The sequence below is a fragment of the Macaca mulatta genome, chromosome 1 (genome assembly GCF_049350105.2).
Source record: "Macaca mulatta isolate MMU2019108-1 chromosome 1, T2T-MMU8v2.0, whole genome shotgun sequence".
In the NCBI taxonomy this organism is placed as follows: Eukaryota; Metazoa; Chordata; class Mammalia; order Primates; family Cercopithecidae; genus Macaca; species Macaca mulatta.
In genome coordinates, this window is record NC_133406.1 from 33,068,002 (window position 1) to 33,088,976 (window position 20,975).

Below are 20,975 nucleotides of genomic sequence, written 5' to 3' on the forward strand. Positions count from 1 at the left end.
AAAGCACAACAACTGTGTGTCTTAAAACAACAGAAATTTGTCATCTGGTAGTTATGGAAGCTGAAATTCCAAGATCAAGGTATTAGCAGGGCTATGATCCCTCTGAAACCTGTAGGGAGAAAAAAATTTTTCTTGCCTCTTCCTCCTGGAAGATTTCTGGTGATTTGTGGGCACTCTTCAGCATGCCTTAGCTTAAAAGTCCATCTCTGTCCTCATATTTACATGGGGTTGTCCCTGGTGCCTCTGTTTCCCCATGGCTGTTTTATAAGGACACCAGCCATACTGGATTAAGAACCCACCCTACTCCAGTCTGACCCCATCCTAATTACATCTGCAAAGATCCTATTTCCAAATAAGGTTACATTCTGAGGTACTGAGGGTTAAGATTTCAACATATATTTTTTGGAAAACAAATTCAACATGTAACAGTGCTCTTCAACTTGTCTCTCATGGGATCTGAAAGTACTATTGGCTTACCTTTCTAAAGGATCAATTGACCTAAATTGACCTGGTTGATCATAGACTCTGTGTGTACAAAGACATCATCAGCCAAATTCACCACTATTGTGTGTGTGCATACATATGTTGGGTAAATAGCAGGTATTACTATTATACATTTCTCTCTATACCTACACAGTATAATATATATCTAGTACCTGATACAGTCTTTGGATAACAAATACAAGACTCTCAGAAAACAGTTTATTACCCAAAATGTAGTGTCCTAGTTGTTCCTAATGCTGTGAATCAGCCCTTTGGCTCTGGGCATCCCAATTTAGTGGAGGTGCAGGAGGTGATGTTTGCTCACAGGACTATTGCCTGCAAACAAGAGGCAGCAGGGAGGAAACCAGCAGAGGATTAGAGTGAGCTAATTTTCCCACATGTATGATGATAAAATGCTAGGGGAAGAATTAACGTAGGGGTCTTCTGGTCCTATCCCCCCATACTACAGAGGAGCCTGAAGCCACTGAAGTGCTCCGGGGCCCACACTGGTTACAGGAGAAGCCAAGACTTGGGCCCAGGTCTCTTGACACAAGTTAAGGGGCTCTTTCCTCTATGCTATCCTGGTTTTCTGACTCTTATTTTTTCTAAGAATGCCCCGATGTTTTATTTCCATCTATATAAAAATGCTAGCATGGTGATGAGAGCCACTCAACAAGATTAGGAAGAGTGGGCACACACCCACCTGGAGTAATCTGGTCCCCAGGCCTTCCCGGTGCATAGAATTCCACCATCAGAGATTCATTCATAGAAAACCTTCCCTCTCCACTAATTGCTCCTCCTCCCCTAGCTTACATGGTATCACCTCTTAATATATCTTGTGGTACATCCAGGCTCATCAGTCATCCTCGCTATATTGAGAATAAGATTACACAATTCTTTCCTGGAAATAGATGAGACAGAGTGTGTACTGGGTTTATCATGTCCCTGTCCCCTGCCCCCCAATTCGTGTTATTCCTGGAGCTTCAGAATGTGACCTTATTTGGAAAAAGGGTCTTTGCAGATATATGAGCTAGTTAGGTCATACTGAAGTAGAGTGGGTCCATAATTCAATATGACTGGTATCTTTATAAGAAAAGGAGACAAGACACAGATACAGAGACATACAAGGGAAGAACTCCATGTAACGACAGAGACAGAGATTGAGGGAAGCAGAGGTTTCAAAAGCAAGCCAAGAAATGCTAAGGAGCGTCTGCAAACCATTGGAAGCTGGGATGAAGTGAAAAGAGAGTCCCACTACAGGTTTCAAAGAAATCTTGGCCCTGATGACACCTTAATTTTGAGCTTCTAGCCTCCAGAACTGTCAGATAATATAATTTCTGTTGTTTTAAGCTGCTCAGTTTATGGCACTTCATTATTGTAGCCGTGGGAAACTCATACAGACAGCCTAAGGTAATGGTGGGCTCCTGGGATAGGGAATGGACAGCCACCAAGAGGCAGATGGAACAATGTGCAGAGAAGATAGAGTTCCAAAGACAATCATATTCTATTTCACCATGGGGTCACTACAGGATGGGCCCCCTTCTTCAGTACTAAGGGAAGACCAGCCTTCAGCTGAGCACCTCCTGCCTCCAGATTTCCCACTTGCCCTGTTTTCTGGGGAGCTGTTAGATGAGGAAGCTCAAAGGCACCTCTAGGGCCTCATCCTAAGCTTGGCCAGAAGTACCGGTGCTCCAACACTAAGGAGCTAGCATCCATTGCAGCTTAAGAACTCTAGGGAAGAAGGGACCTCTACTTACCTGAAAAAGCTCCCAAGAGCCTTGAATAGCCACAAATTTGGCTTCTACGATTCCCAGGTCAGCTCTAATCATCCTTTCTGATGTATTTTTCCTTTCTTTTCAAATAACCCTCAACCATGAAAAACAACAGTGTGGTTTTTCTACCTATTCTGTCTGTAAAATATCCCATCGTAAATGCAGAGAAACAGAATATCATGAATGCAAAGACTGTAGCAGAACTAGATGTTGGGCCCTGTCAAAGCGAATATGTAATGGCTGGTAAAGGGGGACACGGGGGTGGCATTGACTCTCTGGCACTAGCTTGCACTGGGTCTGGCACCAGACTGGCTCGGCCAGGCCTGTGTGCTCCATAGTTGCTGTAGGAAGTAAGGGTGACTCTGAACAGAGCCTCCCCATGGGATTCACAATCCTGTTCTCAATAGAGAATGTTTCTGCTGCTGTTAAAGGGCTCCCCACTACTTCCAGCCTTCACCTGCAAGAGCAGGCACTGTGGAAGTTGATTGCAATGGCAGCGTCAGAACAGCTGGGACTGAGACTGCTCCACTTTCTGCAGAGGGCCTGATTTCATGGTCAGCAAGGGTCTCTGAGCCTTCTAGCCCATACCCCTCTACCCCCAGCCATCTGCGCATCTCCCCACAGGCTGAAATGATATCAAACCGAACAAGGACAAGATGGTCCTGGATCTGGCTTGGCTCTCACCCCACCCAAATCTCAACCTGAATTGTACCTCCCAGAATTCCCAAGTAATTGAATCATGGGGGCCTGTCTTTCCTGTGCTTTTCTCATGATAGTGAATAAGTTTCATGAGGTCTGATGGGCTTATCAGGGGTTTCTGCTTTTGCTTCTTCCTCATTCTCTTGCCACTGCCATGTAAGAAGTGCCTTTCACCCTTCGCCATGATTCTGAGACCTTCCCCAGCCATGTGGAACTGTAAGTCCAATTAAACCTCTTCCTTTTGTATATTGCCCAGTCTCGGGTATGTCTTTATCAGCAGCGTGAAAATCGACTAATACACTCCTGTTGGTCTTCCCTCCCTTCTACCATTCCCCAATCCAGAAGTAGGTTTTGATAACTATGATCATGCAAAGGTCATCAAAATCTCACCCAAGCAAGTCATGACGGTGAAGTAGCTGCTTTCAGAACCATTCCACCTACCTCCAGCACTCTTTCTGCTGCTCCCTCAGTGCTGAGCTGCTATCCTCTCTTCTGCCTTTTGGGTGGGCTCTTGCATTTCATAGCTACCTTCTCAGGTTGCCCTAACCTTAACACTCTTTTGCTCTAAAAGAATCCCTCCCTGTCCCCAGTTCTCATCAAAAACCATTCCTCATGGCAGCCTTCAGTTAGTAATCGAGAAGAAAGCAACTGAGAGAGAAATTGAAATGAACTGTATATGTTTTCTAATGAGCTTTGTGTATTTATACATATGTCTTATTTACATATGTGTCTTAAAATACTAGTTACCTATTGTGGTAGATTCAATGCTGGCCCCAGAAGATATGTCTATGTTTTAACCCTCAGAACTTGAGGATGTGACCTTGTTTAGAAAAGGGTCTTTGCAGATGTAATAAATTAAGGATCTTGAGGTGAAATCATGCAGGATTATTCAGGTGAAGCCTAAATCCAATGACAAGTGATAAAAGGCAGAAGGGAAGAAAGCCACAGAGGTGAAGGCCATGACAGAAGTAAAGATTGGAGTGATGTCACCACAAGCTGAGGAATGCCTGGAGCCCCCAGAAGCTGGAAGCACAAGAAAAGATTTTTCCCCTAGATCCTTCAGAGGAACCTAAACCCTGTTATCACCTTGATTTTGGACTTCCGGCCTCCAGAAGTCCTCTGAGAACATAAAATTGTGTTGTTTTAAGTCACAAGGTAATTTGCTATGGCAGCCCCACCAAACTCACACACTTGTTAATCTAAACTAACAGTATTGTTGCCTCTTGGGTATAACCTGTGATTGACATGGCAAGAAGACAAAGCAGAATCTCATGAAAGAAAAAGCCCTGGATTGAGAGTAAATGCCCTGTGTTCAAACTTTGACTGTGTTTCTTACTAGTGAACAAGCTGGGATGAAAAACTCTAATCCTTAGCTTTCTCATTTATAAAACTTGCTCTGTCTGCCTGACAGCATTGGTGTAAAAATCAAAACAGAACAGTGGATGGGGATGGGCCTTAGCTTTATAAATTTGCATATACTTGAAAAGGAGTTATTAGCTTCAGAAAGACTGAGTTCAAATTCTATTATTACATGAGTAACTAGTTATGTGATTTTGAACCACAACTTTCTCATCTGGTAAAAATGGCATAATGATACTCACCATATCAGAACATTGTAAAGATTAAATGAAATTATGAGTAGTTTGCACCAGGCTTAGAACTTGATAGGTCATCAATAAATTATAGCTCTAATTGTAATGATCATCATAATTGCCATCCCCCATCCATACCCACCTCACCTCCCAAATGAGTAAGATCAGTTCTATTTTCAAGTTAACCTAAGGCTCTCTTAACATTTTTATACATTCAGATGTGTTCTTTGGAAAGAGAACTTTTCCTACTGGAGAGAGCTCAAGAGAGCTGTCTTGGAGGAAGCTGCAAATTTCTAAGAAGCCTTTGGCCTTTACCATAGTAGCCACTGAGAGTAATGAGAGGTCTGTAAAAGCCAAAGAAGCCAGCAGTCTCAGCTGCCCCAATCCACATGATAGTCAGAAGGAGCCAGGACCACTGGGAGAAACGCCTCCAAATTATAGCCAGTGGCTCTCAAACTGTGCCTCAGAATCTCACAGAAGGCAGGTTAAAAGCTTATTTCCTTGGAAGCCACGGCAGAGATTCTGATTTAGTAATTCTGGGCAGGGAACTAAAAATACACTCTTTACCAGAATTCCAGGTGATTCTGATGCTGTTGTCTGCAGACCACACTCTGAGAAATGTTGCCATAAGGCAGCAAGGAAAATGTGTTTTCAGGGTTTATCTTTGTTCCCAGGGGAACAAGTCTGAGAGCTGTTATTTGGGGTGGAGGGAACCTCTCCTACAGGTTCCTAGAGCCTTTTTAGGATCTCTGAAATCTGTGGCTTAGATAGTACTTTGCTTGAAGACCACTTAAAGGGACCTATGGAGAAGAGGTAAAGAGTGGCACCTTTTTCTGTGCCACTGTTAACATTTTAGCTCAAATGAGCTCATTGTGTGGGTTCCAGCTGAGAGCTGGAGAAACCCAGGGACACTGGGTTTGAAGCTTGCGGCAACACTGGGCAGCTGAGAAGCAGGGACACAGACAAATGGAAGAGGAGCAGCAGAGAAAGAATGAAGAAGTGCTGGGGACAAACTTCCTCTATAGCACTTTGCAAACTGGCCCAGTGCCAGCCTGGAGGGAGATGGAAAGAGAAGCCCATCCATCGTCTTCAATGGTGCCAATTCATTCCATTTGTCTATCAAATCCCTTTGGGCCTGCAGTGGGGCTCCTTGTGGCCATCAAGGTTAAGTCATGAAGGATACTTATCTATGGGACTCTGTAGAAAACAAAAGAAATCTCGTTTTCTCTCAAATTTAATTTTACCTTGTGCTCTGAAAGTGTGATCCTATCAGGGCTGGAGTGTAATAGCCCTATTGGAGCGGATCAGATTGGATTTTCTATAGTACCCGAGAGCTCCCATGAGGCAGGCACATCCTGCCTCAGCTGTCTGCGGTGAACTGGGCTTCTGAGAGCGTAGGAGATGATTTGCCTCCTCTCCAGCTCCAGCAACTGATCTTGTCATCTCTCTGCTTTAACATATGGCCAGAGGGACTGAGGCACTGAAAATGTCCTACAGATCCAGGCTAAGATGTTTCTATCACAGGATCCCAGGGGAAACCGGGTTGTTTTAAACTTTTCTAGCCACTGGGAGGAAATGATGCCAGGATCATAGACTTATCCCAGGCTTCTAAGAGTAGGCAGGAATGTCAGGCCAAGACAAGCAGCTCATGAACATAAAAAATGCAGAAATTTGGAGGGCAGGCCTGCAGAGACTGGAATGCAGTTAAACAGCCAATGTGTGGCATTGCTGAGAACAATTTTCTTTTCTGTATAGAGATGCGGGGGAGGGGGTGAGAAGTAGGGACAGGTGGGACTGGCCTCACTAAGCATCTGCAGTCACCAGGCTGGCGTCAGACCCTGAGAATCAGAGGGGTGGAGCTAGGACCTAGAAGGCTGCAAGGGGCTGCAGGAACCTGAGGGCTTGGTGCGGACTCAGAGTCAGTACTGAGAGATCAAAGCCAACATCATGGTCAAAGTGGAGATTTGGAAGCCAAGAATTTTACCAGTGGAAATAGGGTTAGAAGCAATTGCCAGATAATTGCTACAAAATAGCCTTGAGGTGTCTGAAACTCACTTTTTTTCTTGGATTGTCCTTAAAGAGCTAGAATGGGACAGACACAATCATTAGTAGGTAAATAAATGGAGATATGGACATAATACCCATAGAAGATAAAAGCGGTGATAGTTGAGGCACGGCTCCGCATTGTACAAATAAGTGATTATCAGCTCTTGAGGCTAAACCTCAGACCCATGCTGAGTCCTGAGGAAGATTTCTGGTGTGTCCTCTGCCCAAGGTCATTTCCCAGGACACTCCCTAGAGCACACAGAGCTCTCTGTGGTCTGGGGACTTGCTTGCCACGGCTGCTGAAGTGCAGGCCCAAGTCTAAGAACAAGGGCTTTGCAGGTGGAAGACGACAGGGGCTCCAAGCTCAAAAAATATCAAGAGCAATAGGTTACTTTGATGCTCTGGACTCCAAGAAGAGATCTGAAGGGTAGCAAGGTCCCATTCTGCTTTAGAGAGAAGAGCCTTTACTTCAGGCCTGCAGAAAAGAGGAACTCTTGTCTTATCCCTAGAAGCTACAGATAAGTAAAGTCTTTTAATAGAAACTTTCCTGAAATCGTGGTTCATTGAGAATGTGTCTATCAGTAGCAAATCACAAGTTAAAAACAATTACGTTGTTCAGTTATTTGATAATGATAACAGCAATCACAATTGATTAAGCAACCACCGTGTAGTAGGCATGGGGTTAGGCACTGTACATACTTCACTGCTGGTCTACAGCAATCTGCAAGGGTTCAGGATATGACTCCACTCGTTCTCTCTCTCCTTTCCTCTCTTTCTCCCTTTCTTTCTCTTTTATCTTTAGCAAATAGAAGCGTTTGGCAGATGGGAAGGTTTTGGCCTCTGTTTCAAATATATTTCTTCAGGTGTTTAGGGGAATCCCTTTCCTACCACAGTATTTAGCTTCACTGTTAGGCATCCTTTTAATGAATAAAACACAACCTTTTGTAACTGTCAGGGCTATTTCACACTAAATTTACTTGTGCTCCTAAAACTACCTGAGAATCCAGCTGAGCTCTGCTTGCAAAACAAGGGAAGTCGGACAGCTTACGAAAAACAGGCTGAATTCTCGCCAAACAAGGAGAGCATGGCAGGGCCCAGGCCCCTGCATGGTCTATCCAGACAGAGGTCATCCAGCTGCTCTGGAGAGAAAAGTAGGGGCAAGGAGATTCATGTAATTAATTTCTGCTTTATCTGATTCACAAAAAATAAAGAGACTGGTACTACCCAGGACTGGGAAGGATGTGGGTCAGTGGGTGTTCTCAAATTTCAACGGTGCAATCTTTGGGAAATAGGACCTGGAATGTCCTATGAAAACAAAAAAATGCACAAGTCTGATCAGCCACCCCTCACTGTGAGACTTTAATACAGAAATATATATGTGTGTATGCAGCTCTATAAACACATATGCACATACATATATGAAATACATATATAGGAATATTTCTTCTGGCTTTATTTGTTAAGATAAAAGAAAACTAGAAACAATTGAATTCCGATTATGCAAAGAATTGTCGAATACATTTTGATACATCCTTACAATGTTATATAGCTATTTAAAAATAAATTACGTCTACAGGTCTATAGAAGCTTGTTCAATCCATGGCCCACGTGGCCCAGGACAGCTTTAAATGCAGTCCAACCCAAATTTGTAAACTTTCTTGAAACATTATGAGAATTTTTTTTGGTGACTTTTTTTAGTTCACCAGCTGTTATTAGTGTTAGTGTGTTTTATGTGTGGCCCAAGACAATTCTTCATCTTCCAACGTGGCCCAAGGAAGCCAAAAGATTGAACACCTGTGGTCTATATATTGGGAGTCAATTTGTAGGGTAATGTGTAGTGAAGGATTCCATTTTCCAAATCAGACGGAAAAATATATGCATGTGTATAAGTGTGTGTGTGTGAGGGTGTGCGTGTTTGTGTGTGTGATGTGTGTGTTGTGTATGTGTAAACATAGAGAAAGCCATGGAAATGATACACACACCAAACTGTAAACATTGGTTTTCTCAGTCAAGTGGAATTTGGGGGGACAGAAGGATGTTAGCGCTTTCTTTATGCATCTCTACACTGCTTTATATGTCATAAACAACATGTAATGCTTTTTGACTAAAAATGGAATTTTAAAATCATGTTTAAGTGTATTTGGAAAAACCACGAAGCATCCATCATTGCTAACAATAGCAATTTTGACTAACTAGCACAATTGTTGCATTAGAGGAGATGGGTAGGAGGAAGTAAATACCATCAAAGTGCCCCAAGGGGCCCTGGGAGAAGGAACCTTAGCTCTGTGGAAGATCTCAGCCTGGGCCTTCACGGCCCACGTCACCCAATCCCTTGCAGAGGGGGCCATTTAATGAGGATACTCATGCAGTTTCATTATCCACAGCGTTGCTCCATTTGGTAGAAATTTTGCAAACAAGAGAAGAGCAGCTTTGGCAAAAGTACTTGGCAAATCTGATTCTTATAGATGGTGTGAAGAGAGCCAGTTTCTCTCTGTTCCCAAGGCTCTCCCGTGCACCGTTCTCAAGAACAGAGGACTCTGTAGGGCATGGGTGTGGGATGAAAAAGTGGAACACCCAGGCTTTCATCTCACCACATGATCATTGAGGTCACCCTTGCTCCAACAAAAACTATCACTTCAACATCAGATTGTTTTATTTCACTTAGAAAATAGAGTCTATATGGGTAGACAAGGCTGAACAACAAAACTATCTGAGATTTGAAAATGCTGGTAACCATGAATTAAGGATTGACATTTGGCTAGATCCTGCAGAGACCAAGTAATTCTGTATATTTGTGAAGCATCTAATAACTTACAATAAGCTTTGGTGTTAAAAACAAAATAACATTAATATCAACCTTCATTAAATGCCTATTTAGCACCGTGTACCTTATCTCTTTCAACCCTGAGAATGGCCCTGCGAGGCATTTTATTGTGCCTATTTTCCAGATGAAAAAAAAAATGAGATGGGAAAATGGTGACTGCTCTGAAACCCAGAGCATCTGGTGTCCATGACTCAAATCCAGAACCTCAGTATTAAACTGAGACTCTCTACTGTACCACACTGCCTCCCCATATAAGGTCATGATGCCTCTTCCCCTAAAGGAACAAATAGTCTTTGGTGTACTTCTTGGCCATATACAGCTCTCTGTAGGGAAGAAACTTCCACCATTCCCGAAGCTCCTGTCTCCATACCTTGTGCACGCTGTCCCCTCTATCTGGAATACCCACCCCCTCTTCTCTGCTTTACAACTATTTACTACTCATCTCAAGACTTGGCTCAACTCCCCACACTGAGTTAGTGCTACACATACATCCAGGCCTGGTTTAAACCCACATCCATCCTCTTCAATCCACTGCATTTGCAATGATCATCTGTGGGGTCTTTCTATTATTTATACTTTAGGGTCTTTATGGATTTTCTCCTTAATTAGACTGTATGCATCTTGTAGGCCAAGACTTTGTCTTACATCCTTTTTTTGTTTCCTCTGCCCTTAGCACACAGAACTGAGGCATGGCTGGCCTCCTTTGATAGCCTGTGTGTCAAATTACAAGGAAAGAAAAAATACATAAAGATCAGAGGGTTAGAGGAATGGTGGGGAAGAAGGAAAGAAATTATAGCAATGGGACAAGAGGTTTTGGTGACAAAGAAAACACATGTTTTGGACAATCCAGTTTGTGCTAAAATTAAAATAGAAATGGCTTTCAAGACAGCATATGTAATTACAATTAATTAAATATTCTGCTACCTAAATTATTTAATTACCAAAGCTCACAGCCTGAGTTGATTTAATCGTAAATGCCACAAAAATTAAGGAAATGGTGAATGGATGGCCTCTTAGTACATTCCATATTATAAATAGAACTTTTGGCCAGGAAAGGGAGGAGGAAGGCAGAGAGAAGAAGAGAGTGAAACAATGCTTGCGTATGCTCCAAGCCCCTGACACCTTTGTCTCAGAATGGGAGAGGTGGGGAGAGGAAAGGAAGAATATTAGGGAATTGTGTTCAAATCTTCCATAGACCAGATGTGGTTCTGGCTGCAGCAGGGGACAGCGAAAAGGCTGTGGGCTTAAGAGTCAGACAAACCCAAGTTCAGTCCAGCACTGGCAGTTACTAGCTGAGTAAATTTCCTTGACTTAGCTCTTTTCTTTCATAGAGCCAGGATGATGACGATGGTGATGATGATGATGATGACGACGATGATAAGGCCAACCCCATGAAGTCACTGTCAGATGAAATAAGCTAATCTATGTAACCACTTGACACAGTAAATGGCCCCTGGAACACTCAGTGATTGTCAATTTCTTGCTTCGATTTTGAAAAACATTTGCTCTTTATATCAGTGGCAGGGAGGAAGACAGGGAAGAGGGCAGAGCTGTGTGCCCCCGTGTTTCAGTTCCCCTGAATAATTGTCTCTCTGTGTAAGACAATGCCGATGCTGATGAAATGCTCACTCCTCTTGTCACCAGCTCTGCCGCCTTCCCTCCATTCCATCCAGTCAGCCGCCAACATCTCTTATCCCATGTCCCCATCAGCCTTGCCCTCTGTCTCACCTGTGGGTCTCTCTGCCTTGTGTGCAGAGCCATCTGTTCTGCTGATGGGCCTTTATCGTCTTTCACATTTTATTTTCTTGGCTAAATGATTGTCTGACTATCTCAGGTGAGTGGTTTATCTCAATAACCCAAGTGCGTGTGAAGAGTGGAATATATCAGAGAGAAAATGTAAGTCAGTGCAGTGAAAATGTGGGTGTTGCTTTGGGACTTAGTATGTGGGAGCGCAGGACAGGACTCATGGGCTTGAAATATTAGAGTTGGAAGGGCCCTTCACACATCCCCCAGTATTCTCTGTCTCCACCATCCTAAGTTATAAGTATGGAAACCGAGGCACAGAAATGGAAAATGTCTTGCTTGTTGTGCTCATGGAACTCCTGTAGCACCAGAAGTCAGTCCCAAGTTGCCACTCCTAATCAATATGCTTTTTTTGATAAACCACACTGTCTTTTCATAGCACGTTATAATTTATGTGGTGCTACTTATTACCAACTGCCCCCTCAAAACGAACAAAAAAACTGAAAAGAGGTTGTTACGGCTATTCAAAGTTGCCCCAGCCCTCCACATTCTCTTAATGGCAAATGTCCCCAAACCAATATCCTAAAGTCACTGGTCCCTACCTAGCCCCTCCTCTGCTCCTTTATGGGGTGCTGCAGAGGTTGGACAGGGTCACAGGGACAGGATCTCTGGCTTGTTAGACAGTTAATAAGGTATATCCCAGAAAACAAGAGGGCTGCTCCATCCTCAAATATACCCGGAAGCTAAAGGCATGTGCTAGGGTCACACTGCAAGGAGCTGGCCCAATAGGTCTGACTTAGAGGCCAGCTCTGACTTAGAAGCTTTTATTGCACCTGGACATATCTGGAAGCTTTTCAACTTTGAGCAGCTGGGGCAGCTCCATCTTAAGTGTGTTCACCAACGTGGGCGCAAACAAAAAGGTCTCTAATTTTTCTCTTTAAACGTTGCCCCAGGGCAGTGAATGATAGTAGTTTGGAAATTCTCCAGTTGGGATTTGTCCTGGTTTTAACATTTGCCTGCAACATCAGCCAGATAATTCCAATATTCATCAAGAGTGAGTTTTCTTATCATGACTCCATATCTACATTTGTAGAACACATTTTATCAAGTGCTTGGCAGAAGATACGAAGTAGCAAGGAGAATTTTTAATTCTTGTATTGCATTGATTTGAGAATTTTTAATAAAAACTGCCCCAAATCCAGTTGCACCAATACAGATGGAATTGGTAGTGTGTGCTTCAGATGGAATTGACTCTATAGAGACTGAATTACTTGCAGGAGTCCTCAGCAATCATCCCATTATCTACACTCCTGTGTGATGCTGTGTTCTACCCCTGCCACAGAAGACCCTCAATTAAACAATAGCACACATTCATCTTGGACTATTACAGTCCATCCAGCCCCACAGATTACGGAGAAGAGAGTTAGCATTACCCACATTTGGATTCCTGAGTGTTTTACAAATATGAAAAATCCATACTTTAGAAATATGAGAATCCATTTCAATTCAAGAGGATTTATGTTTCCCTACACAGATAACATACATACTCAGTTTTGGAGAGTTATCTATTACACGTAACTGCCCCAGGGTCACCTAATTAGGCTATTCTCAGGCCATATCATGGGTGCCAGCTCCACCCCTTATTTTCTTTCTATCCAGGTCCCCAAACTGGACCTACTATTTCCTCTACCTGATGGATCATCCTTATGTAATTTCCCAGATGTGACTACCCAGAGATGTCCAAGGCAGTATCTAAATGGCCTCACCCCCAGCAGTTGAGATTAGCATTGGTCACCTTGCTGAACTGGCATCCAGGTGTCCAGTATTAACTACTACCTCCTCTGTCCTCAGAATCAGGGTGATAGTGGTGACAATAATAGCTAACACCTACAGATTATTTACTTTGTTCTAAGTCCTTTACACATATAAGCACATCTAAGTTTCCCACAGACTTAATAGTTAAGTCTCAGTCATAGTCTCTCCCTGAGAGCCCCCTGCCCTCTTATCCATGCCCCTGAGTCATAGTCTCTCCCCGAGAGCCCCTGAGTCATCATTTCTCCCTGAGAAGCCCCTGCCATCCATGCCCCAGGTCTCAGGCTCTTTGATTCTTTACCAATTGCCATTTCTCTTGCTTTTCCTAGATTCTCTTGTAGACTAAAGATCTTCCCCAAATCCCAATTTAAGGGCTATGACCAGTCACTCATGGACAGAATTCCCAGAGAATGACCATCTGCCGGATTTCTAAAATTCCTCTGTGTAGCCTTTGCTGGAGCCCAGTTCCCTGTCTGTGGAATTCCAATGCTCTCTGCTATGTGAGTCTTGACAGAGGTGGCCTCTCTGGACACCAAGACTCACAAACCTCAACAAACTCATGTTTGGTGGTTGTAGGTCCATGCTAGGTCTTTACTTGATGCCTCAGGCCAGAGTCTTGAAAAAATAATCACAACATGTCAACAAGACTATTCAATAATGAGTTCCCTTTGCTACCTCCATAACTAACATGCATTAGATATTACTTTAAGCCAACTCAATTTATACCAACAGTGAAGAAAGTGATAGTGCAGCTCCAGCAGGGATCTTACAGATTTGATTTTGAGATTTTACAGCAGTTTGGAAATTCTCTAGTTAGGATTTGTCCTGGTTTTAACATTTGCTTGCAATATCAGCCAGTTAGTCCCTATAGACTTAGTCCTTATGAATCTGATGTTTAAGAAATTAAGAGATAATGAAAGATGGCTGAGAATTCAAGACAACTCTCTGGGCTTGCCTTTTGTTTATTTTTGTTGCTCTCCAGTATCCTGAGTTCTAATGATCCCTGATAAATAGCATGCTAGAATATGATTACAGAGCAGACTTTGTTATTACATGGTGCAGTTGTCAACTGTACAGCCATTACTGCCGACGTTCAGGGATCCATAATAATGAAAGTCGAGATAACATGGATAATTAAAACTTAAAGAGAATTCAATATAATTGTTAAGCCATTTAGTTTCTCCAACACCAAATCTTATATCCTAACTCACAAATGCATAGACTACATTGACCTGCACCTCTTCTTTCTACTCACTCCTACCCTATGGTTGAGGGGAGATAGGACTGATTTATAAAATCATCAAAATACAGAAAGTAGCAAAAGAAAAAAAAATAGAGAAGCCCTGAGTAATCCACAGCCTGATTAATCATGCCTGGGTGACAATGCATGAGAGGTAATACATTTATATTTTCATGATAGGTTCTTCTTAAGGGGCCAAAATAATCCAGGTATCAACTAATCAGCGGCTGGATAATTAAGTGTTGGATGAAATTCTGTGTGGCTCCAGGAAGAAATCTACCACTAAGGGGGAAATGTCAAATCTAATGTCCTCTAGGCTCCTTGTCATTGTCTGAAGCTTCTCTCAGCTGTGAGCTTGGATTAGATCTCTTTGCTCAGACTTCTTATCTGTACATGTGGTCTCATGATCACCATCAGTCACTGCTCTGCAGTGAGGGAGACGCTGAATATAATGAGGGGAAAATGAGCATCAATCCCTAGAGAAGACGAGCTCCTTCTCCCCACTCCCATCTCCAGTGAATTTTAGAAGAGACTCATGGGTTTCCCAGGTTCCTCCATTACTTGTCAAGCTGCATAGAAGCATCTAGTTGCTCCTGTCTGCAGAAGCATACCTCATACAGCCGGGTCCCTGTGAGTCAGGCTCTTATGGACCAGGAGTGCAGACCTTCCAGGAATGTCCCTAATACCTGATGCTGAGACAGTCTCAGGAAGGAGTAGAGATCACAAGAACAAGCTTCCTTTTATACAGAATCCTGCTGGAAGAGATGCCTCGCAACTCTGCTCTTGTTCAACCGATCAAGAGAACAAATTACAAAAGGTTTCTTAGTCACTGACAATAACCAACTGTGGCACTCTTGGGCAGGCTACAAGGTCCTCCTCCTCAATGGTTTCTAGAGGATGTTCAACCTCTCTCATTCATGGATTAGGGCCCCAAAACCCACTTGGACTGGCTTTCCTTCAGAAGGCTTCATGGTGAGTGGATACTTGTGCATATGGCTTCAGGCCAGGTCTCAGAACAAAAGGACCATCCAGCAAAATGCTGCTCTGGACCTTTGCACCAGGGCAAGGGAAAGAGGTGAAACTAGTACTGAAGCTAGTTGGTTGCAGATAACAAGGGCCTGCACACTAGAATGCTGTGGGAATGGAAAGTTAGGGTACCAAACTCCTCCAACTGAGATTAGAATGTTACCAAATCATCTTCCACAGAATCCCTCCCATGATGATTGGATGACTCTAAAAAACACCAAGTCCAAATTCCAACAAATCATCCACCCATAGGGCTAAATTATGCCCTGTGGCATAATTTAACTAAACAATCCTTTTTTTGTTTGCATCTCGAATTTTTTTTTTCAAACAGAAGTACCAATTTTTCTTATTTTATTTTTTAACTCTTATTCTTTCTTATGAAAACACGGTTTTATTAAACGAAATATTCTCTTTGGGTTGCTCAAACCAAAATCTTAGAATCTTTCTTGACTTCTCACTTTCCGTCAACATTCACATCCAATCTATGGGCAAAGTCTACCAACTTCATCTTCAGAATGTATTCAAGATTTGATCACTCCTCCACTTCTATGGCACACACCCTGGTCCAAGTAACCACCATCTCTCATGGAAGCTGGTGTCCCTGTTTCACTGCCTCATTATAGTCTATACTTTACATAGTGACCCAAATGATTAGTTTAAGTCTCAAGTCAGATCACGCCACTGAGGAGAGCAAACAATACCTGGTGACGATCAAACAGATCATCTGGAGGCAAAACTTCTTATCTGAGCAATGTAGAAGGGAACAAAAGACCACCTGGTAGCATCTAGTTCCAGGACTCTTTCAACTTTTATAAGTAAGTAAAATTTCTATACATCTCTGGAATGCCATGCTGAAATTCATTTTAGAACCCTAAGCTCCCACCTTAAGGTCCATAAATACCCCTAAGGAAAATCCACTACGGCGTGCTGAGTGCTCTCACTGAGGGGCCCTGCTATACCTTTTGCAGTGTTCTTCCTTTCTAATAAACTTTCCTTTTTCAAACCTACTCTTTTGTCAGCAAATTCTTTTTACCAACCCATGAATCAACTACTTTTGAGTGCTGGGGCTCTGACACCTCACCTGGCAGCCACTCCTCTACTCAAAAACCTTTAGTGTCTCTCCAGTTCTTGTGAGGTAAAACACAAGGACCTCATCATAATCTACAAGACCTTTCATGACCTCATCCTGGCTAACTTTCCAGCCTCACCAAGGATTTCTAGCTTAGCCCTCACCAGCCACCTGACTTTCAGCTTCATTCCAGCCTGTGAGTTTTGAATTTCCTCTTCCTTCAGCTTAGAATGCTCTTCCCCGAGATATTAATATAGTTCTCTTTTTTCACTTCATTTTGGTCTCTGTTCAAATGTCCTCTGTCAGAACCTTCTATAACCATTCAACTCCATGTCCTCCTTGTCTTGCTTATTTTTCTCTGTGGAACCTGACAATCTCCATGAGAATGTAAACTCAGTAAGTGCAAGGACTTCTTCTGTTTTCTGCTATATCCCCACTGGCTAAAACAGTACCCAATAGGTAGCATTACCCCAAGAAACATTTGTTGCCTGAATGAATAAAATCAGTTACGTAAAGCTTCTTGCATATTTGGAAGGTGACATGAGTAACTAAGTAGTTCCAGAGACAGGTCTTTTTTAAGGGAGAGCCTGAAGATTTTATCCCTGTATGCCCTCTACACAGCTTAAATTCAGATAAAGCTCTGGTACCACAGAATAAGAGTATCCAAGTCTTCAAATTTCCTTCTTCCCTTTCCTCTATATGGCCTATGTGTGCCAGGCAAACACTGAGCACACCCTTTCAGAATATTCACCATGAACTATAAGGGCAATGAGCTCCTTAAGTATTTGGACATCTGTCTGGGAGGGAGAATTTAAAGGGGTCTTGGTTGTTAAGTCATGTACTGTCACCATTATCTCTACAACCAAAGCCAACCAGAAATTTTTGGCAGACTTTTGATTTAAAGTTTGCCTGTCCAATTAATTGAGAAACTTTATTCTAAAAGCTTACTTTGCCCTACCTACTTCAAAAGATTTTGTGAAGAACCCGTATATAGTGGTCCTTTACTATGTGGAAGGACCTAGGGTAAGGTTTCTGCCATTCCCTTATATTTTCCTGGGCTCACAATAGTTCTCAAATTGTGTGCATGTTCTCTTCTATGCAAGACAATGCCCTCAGCTACCCTTTAAAGGCCGAGGGCTAAGTATTAGTTGTTCCACCCATTTCATCTGATCAATAACTTGTTACAACTAATTATATAGATATATATGTATATGTATATATGTGTGTGTGTGTGTATATATATGTGTGTGTATGTGTGTGTGTGTGTGTATATATATATACACACACACACACATATATATGGAATAAGGGTTAAAATAACTATAAATTACCAGAAACAAAAGTCAAGCAAATTTTCCTTCTAAGAATTAAATGTGTAACCCCTGTCCTACCAAATAGAAGTGCTTTGTGTGAGATCATGTAACTGCCCATGTGCTGTTGGAAAAAGGTAACAACCTAGATTGATGATGTAGAAATTACTCATCAAGCAGTCTTCTACATTATACATGCTCTCACTTTAGTTATTGTGATACATATTTATGTATTGATATCTTACCTTGATAATAAAAGAACTCAAAGTGGCTGATAAAAAGATAAACTATAGAGCAAAATAAAACACATGAAATTTGGAGAAATTGGTTAAGTAAAAATAAAGTAGGAAAACAATGCATCTTAAAATGAGGTTCATACATAAAATTTATGCCCTGGGGTCTTACATACTAGCAAGTGTCCAAGAAAACGTTTAATGTCAAGCATTTTAGCAGCTAATGGTGGGGGCAGGGTGGAGACAGGGAGGGGAACAAGAAAAAGGAGAGACAGAAAAAAAGCGAGAGAGAGAAAGAACATCAATTTTGTGGTTTGCATTGTTCATAAGATAAAAATAAATGAGTTGCCTAGAAGTATCTAGGTGAGAATACCAAATAATTATCCTAAGTGTCCTTATAGGGAGGACATAGTAATGTAAAGATTAATATACTCAATGGCATCTGCTATTACTGTGGAGAAGGTACAATGGGATGGAATGGCTCATGGGGCAAGGAGTTTTTACCCCATCTGTAGGAGAAGAAGGCTGCTCTACAGTGCAGTGACCCCCCTTACATATTTTTGCCTTTCAGCTAGGATAAAACAAAACAAAACAAAACAAGAAACTTCCCAAGTCTGCCACTGGAATAAAAAAGTACTTTTCACTAATGTGGCCCTTTGTTCATAAAGTCAGGTTACAAATGGGCTTGGTGTAGGATCTAGGATTGTGCTGAGGATCCTTTGTATTAAACCAAAGCAGAAGATGTGTTAGTCAATTATTGCCTAGGAAATCCTCATAGCGCAGGTTAAATAAATGAGCTATCCGAGGTGCTGTAGTCTATCAGCACAGGAAGAAAATGGAATTTTCATGCCAATGTACTTCAGTTCAGTTTAAAAGACATTTATTTGCAACCTAATAGGTGTTAGATACTGTTAAGCTAATGCTATGAAGATTAATAAAACCCTGTCCCTGCTATCAAGTAAGTCATAATCAGAGGAGACAGAGAAGTAGACCCAGTAATCCCAATCCACAGCCATATCATCCTTTAAGGACACTGCCAGCAAAGTGAAGGGGCCTGCAACTCAGCCCAAATGGATAAGAAATGACAACCAGAAGGGAAGATTTGGGAACTGAATCTTGAAGAACACTTCCCCCACCACCCGCCCCTAGTCCACAAGTGATAAGCAGAGTATGTGAAAAGTGTATAGGCATTGTGTGCACACACGCACACGTGCATATGTGTTTGTGGTGGGGGAGAAAATTGTTGCAAACTTAGGAAACAGCATATGCAAAAGCAAGGAAGCATGAAACTGTAGGCAACTTGGCATGTTACTGAAACTTAATGTTAGAGGCAGGGAGTCTCAGGAGATTCGTCTGGAGAAGAACTCAGAAGCCAGAAGGCAGGTTATGATAGGAGCTTGGGCTTTTTGTAAGCAATGAGGAATTACTAAAGTGGTTTAAGTTGGGGAGTGGCATGGTCATAGTTACAGTCTATGTTAACCTTGTAGTGCAGTGGAGGAAGGACTGAGGTTGACAGCCAGGACTGGGTGCCAGGATCGGGGGGAGAGTGAAGACTTGGGGAACTGGTTAGGCTGTTGTAATATCTGTCAGAAAGGATGGGGCCTCAGCCTGCTGTGGTGTCTCACACCTGTAATTCCAGTACTTTGGGAGGCTGAGATAGGAGGATCACTTGAGGTCAGGTGTTTGAGACTAGTCTGAACAACATAGTGAGACCCCATCTTTACAAAAAATAAAAAACTAGCCAGGCGCAGTGGCATGCATCTGTAATTCCAGCTACTCAGGAGGCTGAAGGGGGAAGATCACTGGAGCCCAGGAGCTTGAGGCTGCAGTGAGCTATGACTGCACTACTGCACTCCAGCCTGGGTGACAGAGTGACGTCTTATCTCTAAAACCATATATATAAGAAATGCACATATATAATATGTAAAACAAAGGATTGAGCCTCAAGTAGGATAATGACAATTGGAAACAGGGGCAAGTGATACTTTTGAGAATCACTAAAGAAACGTTAATAGAATTTTATAATCTATTGGGTAAGAGGTGAAGGAAACAATGATGTTTCTCTCATTTCCCATGAGTGATGATGCACTGAGGGAACCCAGAAGGAGAAGCATGTCTCTATTCCTGGCCTGCACCTGTAGACGGGTCTCTTTTCAGATAACGTTGGTCCCTCACACCCAATTCCATAATAACTCCTGACATCCTGGAGTTATACTCCATGCTCCTCTAAGTTGTGAGAGGATTTATCTGACACCTTATCAGCTTCTGATAAGAAGGCAGTGCTACTGAATGGGAAATGTTTGGAAAGGAATCAGGGGTTCTTGGCTTCTAAACCATCTCTGGACCACAGTGGTATTTGTCTCCATGAGTCACCAACTCCCTGTGTCTCAGTTTCCCCATATACACAGTGGAGATTTCCATGGCCTGTTCATCCACCTCAGAGTCAATGTGAGAACCAGACACAGTGCTTTGTTGGACAATGCTTTTAAAATATGTATACTATGCAAAGATAAGACACTGTTATTATTATAGGAGGGGAAAACAAAACAAAGGGTGGTTTATTTGAAGGATCTAGAAAAAAGAAAAATCTAGAAATGCAAGGGTGGTTCTGCAGAGCCTGGAGAACTTTTCATTATCTTCCTTCCTCTTTTCATTTTCTTTTCAGTAGGCAATGAAAATCACATAGAAATATGACCACAGAAATGATGCCAAATTCAATACTCATAATATCTATTCAATATTCAGCAATACACAGGCGATATTACAGATGGTTGTGGGATGTGATGGTCTCTTTCCAATAGTTACAAAGGGGAAAACAAAATGTTATAAGACAACAACCAGTCATTTGATGCATCCTGATTGTTTAAGTGATATGAGAGTCAGCAATCATGTGCAAATTAAAACATAACTATGCACACAGACCACCCAGGATTAAGTAACATTTCACAGATGCATGGTAAATTACTAAACACCCTCTGAAATAAATTGTGATCATGATTTTCTATTTCCTCAAGAATATTATTACTTTAAAAAGTCAAAGTACAGAAATATGTATTGCCAAGTATGTTAACAGTATGCATGTGATGAGAGATTGTTACTACAAATTAGGGGGTGTGTTAGCTGCTA

The 20,975-nt window shown here is 42.2% G+C and overlaps 1 protein-coding gene across 1 annotated transcript in view; it reads right to left on the reverse strand.

Annotated features, from left to right (window-relative positions):
• TNR (tenascin R) overlaps positions 1-20,975 on the reverse strand; it is a 425,227-nt gene that overhangs the window by 297,675 nt on the left and 106,577 nt on the right.